The sequence below is a fragment of the Pseudochaenichthys georgianus genome, chromosome 17, assembly GCF_902827115.2.
Source record: "Pseudochaenichthys georgianus chromosome 17, fPseGeo1.2, whole genome shotgun sequence".
Lineage (NCBI taxonomy): Eukaryota > Metazoa > Chordata > Actinopteri > Perciformes > Channichthyidae > Pseudochaenichthys > Pseudochaenichthys georgianus.
Window position 1 is genome coordinate 6227240 of NC_047519.1, and position 7818 is coordinate 6235057.

At 37.4% G+C, this 7818-nt stretch overlaps 1 long non-coding RNA gene across 2 annotated transcripts; it reads left to right on the top strand.

The window, feature by feature from the left end:
• The first annotated feature begins 521 nt into the window (after positions 1–521).
• Positions 522–3002, top strand: LOC117462940 (uncharacterized). 2 transcript variants are annotated; one of them, XR_004553861.2, is made up of 5 exons: positions 522–700; positions 795–845; positions 2213–2406; positions 2491–2674; positions 2752–3002. It is a non-coding gene; the product is annotated as an uncharacterized lncRNA (long non-coding RNA). The 2 variants fall into 2 exon arrangements; XR_004553862.2 differs by having other exon boundaries at positions 2216–2406.
• The last annotated feature ends 4816 nt before the right edge of the window (positions 3003–7818 follow it).

The following is a 7818-nucleotide window of genomic DNA, read 5'->3' on the forward strand; positions in this document are numbered from 1 at the left end:
AATACCATAGACTGCATTTCTCTTACAGTTTGTATCTGTGTTCAGTAGACGTAGTATATAGATATATAATGCTTGCAATCTTTTGAACTCTAGCAACACAGATAAGGTTTACAAATTAAATTATACTAATCAGTTTAGAATATCCAAGTTTCTTTTTTGGCAAATAAATTACTTTTATCTAAAAATATTCATTGTTTTTTCTCATTTAAAATTACAAATGTAATCTTGTAAATGTTGTGTTTTGTCTGAATATGTACCCCTCTCCCTGGCTCCATAATATTACATTTAATGACCCCCAATGCCCCCCCCCCCAGCTGTATATCTCATATTATTTTCCTCTCCTGTTCTGATGGAACTGTAGCTGTGTCTCTCACATCTGAATTTATAATATAGATCTTAACAATTATTTATTTTTTAAAGTGTGGATTTTTCTAAGTACCTTTTTTTAAAACCAACAATTGAGTGTCACCTTACACTGGTGCTATAGTCCGAGTTAGTAAAAACTGCTCGTTAATTTAAATTGTTCGGTTTTTACTGTCAGTAGAATAATTTCAACCTATTATTGGTGAAATTGCCATTCATTAGTCAGTCTGTTAATGATACCCATGTTCTTTTTTCATTTTAGAATTTCAAAACGGAAGTACTTGGAGCCTCACAGTACAATCAACGCTGAGCTAAACTGAAAAGTGGACATTTTGATGTAAGTTAATTCATGATATTTTTGTGTTAAACCTTTCAAAGTATCAATTCTGTAATTATTATTTTTCATTCTTACCTGGTGATGTCATTTTAAGGTGGCAGATGACTTCAAAAACAATTCAGGGTTACACGTTGCAGATGTTGAGGTGAGCGAGGATTATGCTGTTTCAATTTATGTAAGACATTATTTCGGACTGGACAAAACAACGTTTTCTTTATCCTGTGCAGACCATGCAGGGCTCAAAGCTATCTTTTAAAAGAGCCTGGCAACCAGGCATCAGCTTTTGGTTGCCAAAACTGAAAATACGGTTGCCATTTTTAGTCACCTTGTATTTTAAATAATTAAGATACTATACAGTTATACATCAACTTAATAATGAACATGTGACACAAAAGAATGTTCAAATGCTTTACAATAAGTAATTAACACAATTATTTTAAACCTAAGTGGTAGTAAACTTGTCCACCCTCAATTGCTGGTATACAAAATACCAGTAGTGCAGCTGCTGTCATGTTCTTCACAGATCCACAAATGAATTGAGCAAGTCACTAGTTTCTTGGTCATCCGTTGTCTCCCTTTCAAATGTGTTTTTTGTTTACCTTTGTGCTGACCCCCACCATAGATGCACTGGCCCTTCAGCATTGAAGTCTTGAATTGGCCAGACTAATACATGTCTAATGTTAACTAAATGAAAACCATTCACAGCTAAGAATTAGATATTAATTATTAATGCTGTAAATTACCTTTAATATGTCTAACTATATTTAAAATGTGTTACCTTTGTATAGAAGTGATTATCATTTTATGCCAATATTTAAATGGTAAAGTTTCGTTTTGCACTTTTATTTTGGTAGTAATAAGATCGGGACTCTTATTTTGAATGAACTTTTACCAGAAGTGAATGGACAACATTCCTCTTTGCTTTTCGTCCGGGTTCATCTTGCGCTTTATCAGTTGAATGAATCACTTTGAACATTCGTTTGAGATGTTGACGGGTTGGCCAAACCTTTTACTCCACAGTCAAACAACTTAATTAGCTTCGCCATTTTTTGTAAAATAAACACACGCGAGTAAACGCGCATCGCTTTATGGCTCGGTAATCACACCAATGCACATGCAACTTAAGTATCAGGTTCCGACTGGTCACAACAATAATTAAATATCACTCTTAATACAACAAATAATAAATTTGTATTTATCTATTTTGGGGTGCACATTTTGCTGTTTGCTGTCCTTATTTCTTTATGTTAAAAACTGGTTGCCACTGAAGGCAACCAAAGGCCAAGAAGTGGTTGACATTTTTTCTGAATGGTTGCCAATGGCAACCTGGCAACCGTTACTGTCGAGCCCTGCCATGTCTCCACGTACAAGTTATGTCTCAAATGTTGAGGTAAATGCAATCACAATTCCCTTTGTGCTTTGGGTTGTCATACATTTCTGTATTCACTCACATTGTATGCAGAACCTGCATTCTTAAATACATGTTTTCTGATGTTTTTTTCCATTGCCCAGCAGATGGATTGGGATTCCCCATTTGAAGGCACTGTTTTTCTGGAGTCCTTAATATAAGACGTTGAAACGATTTCTTTAACTCCGTCGTCCAAGTATTTAACGTAGGCAAACATTTTTGCTTAATTGATCGTTTGATGTGGTTGCCGTGTGGGTCATCCAGAGCCCTATAATAGAAATTCTACATAAAGAAACAGGTAGATTACAAAGAAATGCATTTGATGCTCCCAGTTATTTGCATTATCCATCCTATTATATTGTTTTTTTTCTTCCACATTTAGGTGCCAGTAACACATGTTACTCTGGGGAGAATTCTGGAGGCAGGCGAGACCCCACTCCCCAGAACGTTCCTTGCTCGCCTACACCAAGACCTGGACAACCCAGGTGGACTTGGGGCCTTTAGCATTGCCGGAGGGGACACACGGAATTCTGGAGCGCCCCCGAGAAGAGATATGGGCCAGAGATGTAAATACATCCCTTCTTACTTTTAATTTCAATATTTGTTTTCCTTGAACTGAAAAATGTATAATATGTCATTCCAGGTCCTCAAACATTACATCTGCATGTCTGCGGATAGCAGTTAATGGACCAGCACCAGAGTATAATACAACAGTAACTGATTGCATTTTATCGAACTGCTTAGTTTTCAGGGTAGATTTACTTTACCCGAGGGTGTCCATTTCTGGCTATTTCTGACAACTACTACTGAGTAAAATATTGTACTATTTAGTATGCAGAACCTATATTCTTAATGCAGCTAACGCGAGCTTGCAGCTAACGCGAGCTTGCAGCTAACGCGAGCTTGCAGCTAACGCTAGCATGAATCGAACGTTAGCTTGTTTAACTCAGTATTTTGCTTGCTGCTGACTAGCTAAATGGTTCTCCAACTAGCAATTGCTAGTTGGAGAACCATTACCTTAACGCTACCATTTTAGCCAAAACTCATAACAAATGTAACTAGCATATCTTAGTTGGTCATTTAGGCAAACATTTTTTTCTGTGCAAAATGAATATTGCCATACAGGAATGAAAAGTCAATAAATAAACATGTTGTTAAAACTCACACGTTTTTGTTGTTTGTCACAAAGCGTGCACCGCCCGCTTTCAATATGGCCCATACAGCTACATTTTAAACGAGCTCCCTCCCAAAATAAGATTCCTGAATGTAATGCTTACAGGTCTTTGGTTTGGTTCTTTATATGATCATTATAGTTATAAAAACACAAGAGAATAAAGTAAACGGGTATAAAATACTATATGACAGTAAAAAAAGTTTTTGTTAATAAACAAGAATACAGTTTGAAAGGGGAGTGATTTATAAAATATCCATAAAGAAAAATAAAATCTGTTTACAGTTGTGTTTCATCTGGGTGTTGAGAGATGTATCCATAGATCTCTTAATTTTGCTCTCAAAATGCACCAGATTGATGCTTTTAACTTCAACATTTAAAAAAAATCTTCCTGGGGTAGCATGGGACCCCCCTAGAGGAGGTTAGGTCCGCCCCTCACTTTAATCATGTTCACGTGGATAGAAAACGAAATACATTTGCACACATCTTGTGTCCATATCTTTCTGTTTTGGTGGTCATGCCACAACTGTGCACGTGCATGCATACGAGAGTCATGGTAAGATATCTGGATTAAGAGGTTGCTTTTTCTTTGCACAGAATGAAAGAAAGGCCGAATGAATGGGCTGTGATTTTAGTTTTTTTAAGCAGAGGTCAATCATTTGTACGGCCCTCGGAGGATGTTGAACAAATTGAAATGGTCCTTGAGAGGAAAAATGTTCCCCACCCCTGGGTTAATGGGTACTTTTGGTTGCGGCTTCTGTCTGTTTTTCCTTCTGTTTTACTGTATATCATTGTGTATGTAATGTCTATGCCTCTGGAAATTTGAATTGGTATTTTCTTACTATTGTGTACAAATAGCAGTTAAGCTATTCAGCATCGTAAAAGCAATTAACATATTAATTGATAACATATGAATGTATAACTCAATCATTTAGGTTAAAAACTATACTTAGTTAATGAGCCAGGGGGTTTGTTGTGCCAATGTAGATGGACCATGTCTCATAGTGACTTTTTAAAAGGTCTATAGTTTTGAAATGCATTATAGCAATGCAAGAATATAAGCTTTCTATATGCTATTACTCCTTATTTCAACCGTATATCATTGCAATTCTTTCAAAGAAATTCTACATTTATCAGAATTTTAACTCTTTAAATGTTTGTTTACGTAATGCCATTGCTTGTGGGGTATTTTTTTCTTTATGGAATAGATCAATGATTCGCAAAAACAAAATGCATTTGTATTTGTAAAGACAAACATGAGAAATTGCTATATATGGTCGAAAATAGTAAAAAGCTACATTTTGAAGTCAATGTCATAATTATTTTATGCTGCAAGATAGATCTAATATTGTGTTTTTTTAACGGTAATCTTTTGGGTGTGAGTGAACCAATGTATTTAATATAGATATTCTATGAATTTGCAGTTATTTATGTTATGTATAACTGAAATATTGGTATGTTTTTGTATTTCATGCCATCTTAATAATAATAGATTTTTTTTCATACCATGTTATAGCATGGACCAGCATGAAGTTCATGGTGGTCCATGCTGGAATAACGGTTTTTGCGCCAGCAGACCAGCATAACGACCAGCAGTCCATGCTGGTCCCTGCTGGTTCATGCTGGTGTCCATGCTGGTCCAAGCTGGTCCAAGCTGGTCCATGCTGGTCCATGCTGGTCCACCAGCATAATGACCAGCATGGACCAGCTTGGACCAGCTTGGACCAGCTTGGACCAGCTTGGACCAGCATGGACCAGCTTGGACCAGCTTGGACCAGCATGAAGTCCATGCTGGTCCATGCTGGTTTTTTCAGCAGGGTACAATACTTACATTTTACATTCACTCAGTTATAATGTGGTAGTTATACATAGTTTGTTTTAAATTATTATTGATCACATTATATAGTACATATTTCTTAATTTAAGCTCCAGTATATATGAATATGTTTGGTGTGTTTTTTAGGTATATTTGTTATTGACCGAGTAAACACTTTTATTTTGAAGGCAGTTTTTACAGGCCTCTACCGTAATGCATAGGATATTCCCGCACCGCAATACAACGTGCGGGCTGGCTTGACCTCAGTCTGTTTACCCAGTGTTTCCTGACATGAAACGTTTTATTCCACCTTGCTATGTGTTTTTAACGTATATTAAAGAACGGGAACATTTCCGGGGACAGTTTCAACCGGGGACAGGCCAATACAAACGGGAACTGTCCCCGGAAAACGGGGACGTCTGGTCACCCTAAGTTACATAGCAGTGAATATAAACAGACTGATTAATGTGAATATTACTGTAAACTAACCTGTGTAAAAGTTTCTCGAATAAATGTATTTTTTTGGTGGAAGAAGCATGTATAATTTTTTTACCCTGCCCCTCAAATAATCGGAATTGAGAACCGTTAACAACCGGAATCGAAAAGTAGAATCGGATTCGGAATCAGAATCGTGGAAATTCAAACGATACCCAATAAAACCCTCTCTCTTTTCCTCCGTACCCAAATCTTTTAAAAACAGGGGTACAACGAGCAGATACAGATTTTCGAGCCTGAGGCCTGAAAAACAGGCTCAGGGCTAAACAGGTTACTTGTTTGATCAGCATTATAATCTCCACATATTAACATTACTTGTGATTTTTGAAGCATTAACATAATCAGCATAAATAAAAAGCTAACATTAGGCTATAAACTAACTACATCACTGTCACATGGCTGCTCATGGCCACTGCTAAGCTAAAGGCGGATAATGTTCGGCGTGATGACGTTTAGTAATTGGTCACTTGTTAACAACCACCTTTTTACTGACACATAGAAGCTTTAGACCAGGGGTGTCCAAACATTTTTCACTGAGGGCCACATACAGAAAAATATACAAAGGGCTGGGCCGCTCACTAAAGGTATAAATTAAGTTATAAGTTAGCTAAATCAATCAAATGTAGGTAAATTATGCTTAATACTTGAAAATGCTTTAAGAAACACAACAGCCTAAATCCCAGCTCTCCAGATGGTTTACTTTATTTAGTTGTACGACGTGTTAGCAGCTCATTCCTTAAAACAGAAGCTTCAGATTGCTTATAAAAAGAGGAAATGTGAAGGATAGATTTCAAGCTTGTTATAGTAATAAGCTATTGGGCTTTTTTTAATCAACTATGATTTGTTTGACATTCTTTAATTGACAGTATTTATATGAAAAGTGGGATTTTTAACACATGAATGATGTGTAATATATTTTTACATATATATTTATTTTAAGAAGTTCAATATATGAGAAGCACAAGTTAATTTGTGGGCCATATTTCATTATTCTTTTTGAATTAGCTGAGGGCCGATTCAAAATGGACCACATTTGGCCCCCGTGCCGTAGTTTGGACACCCCTGGTTTAGACATTCCCGATTTCCTGGCGTATTTTATGTTATAAAAAAAACCTTTGAATTCTTGTAAACTAGTATTAACGTCAGACCTTATTTCAGGATTATAACTAAAACACGTTCAAGAAGCGTTGACTTTGAGAAAAGGGAACCGGAAGTGCTAAAATGCTAACTCATTTCCTGGTTCTAAAACTCATTCCTGCACCACTCTATTAAGGTCCAGCCAATGAATCAAATTGGAAATGTAGCAATCAAACCAAGGTAAAGACAAAGAGGATATTATCGGGAGAGGGTTGGATAAAAGTGCTGTGAGGGAGGGAGGGGGTGAAGGGATGTATGAGAGGGATAGAGGCTGATAGAAGGAGGGACTTAGTGGGGGAAACAGATAAAGAGAGCTCAGAGGATACACACAGAAGAGAATGGAAGAGAGATAACAGGGTAGCTTAGAGCATGCTGTCAGACAGGTGGAACTAACGGAGAGAGAAGTCACCACCGAGAGACTCACAGGAAATATGTGGACAGAGTCTCCTCAGCAGCATCTCCAGGGACACTGAGCGTGTGTGTGAGTAACTGTTCTGCTTTACACTCCTCACACTGCTTGTTGATGAGAAACTGAACAAAACAGCACCAGAGTCTTTTAAACGGAGTGTTTAACGTACTTGTGTGTGTTGCTTTGTTTCAAGTGTAGCCAAGTACCAAGGGTATTCCTGAAGCGTGGGAGGTGGGACAGTAAGCCGGGGGGGGGCATCTCAGCGGCTCTCTTAAATCGATTAAAGAAGTGACAGCTAAAGAAGCAGAGCTGCAACCGAGACATGCTGTGCATTCCTGAGCAGAACGCCAGATCCCTGTGTGGTTTCCTTTCATCCCTTCATGACGGTGTGATGTGGAGCTTGATTACAGGAAGTTCAGGATTCATTGAGCTGTTAGGGTTAGTAGACAGGTGAAGTTAGAAATGAGTGGCAGATTGTTGAACACAAGTGAAGCATTCCTTTAATGAGGAAGCTTTTCCAAGAGGTCAATGACAACAACAAAAGACTATAAACTATATATCTCTTCTCTGTGAGCTGTACTGTTCTGTAGGATAATACTTTAAGTGTGAATCTATACGCCTACGGCCTGAATCTGCTTTATGGTTTTCACTTTCTTTGCTTCTTTTGCTCTGTTTTTAATTC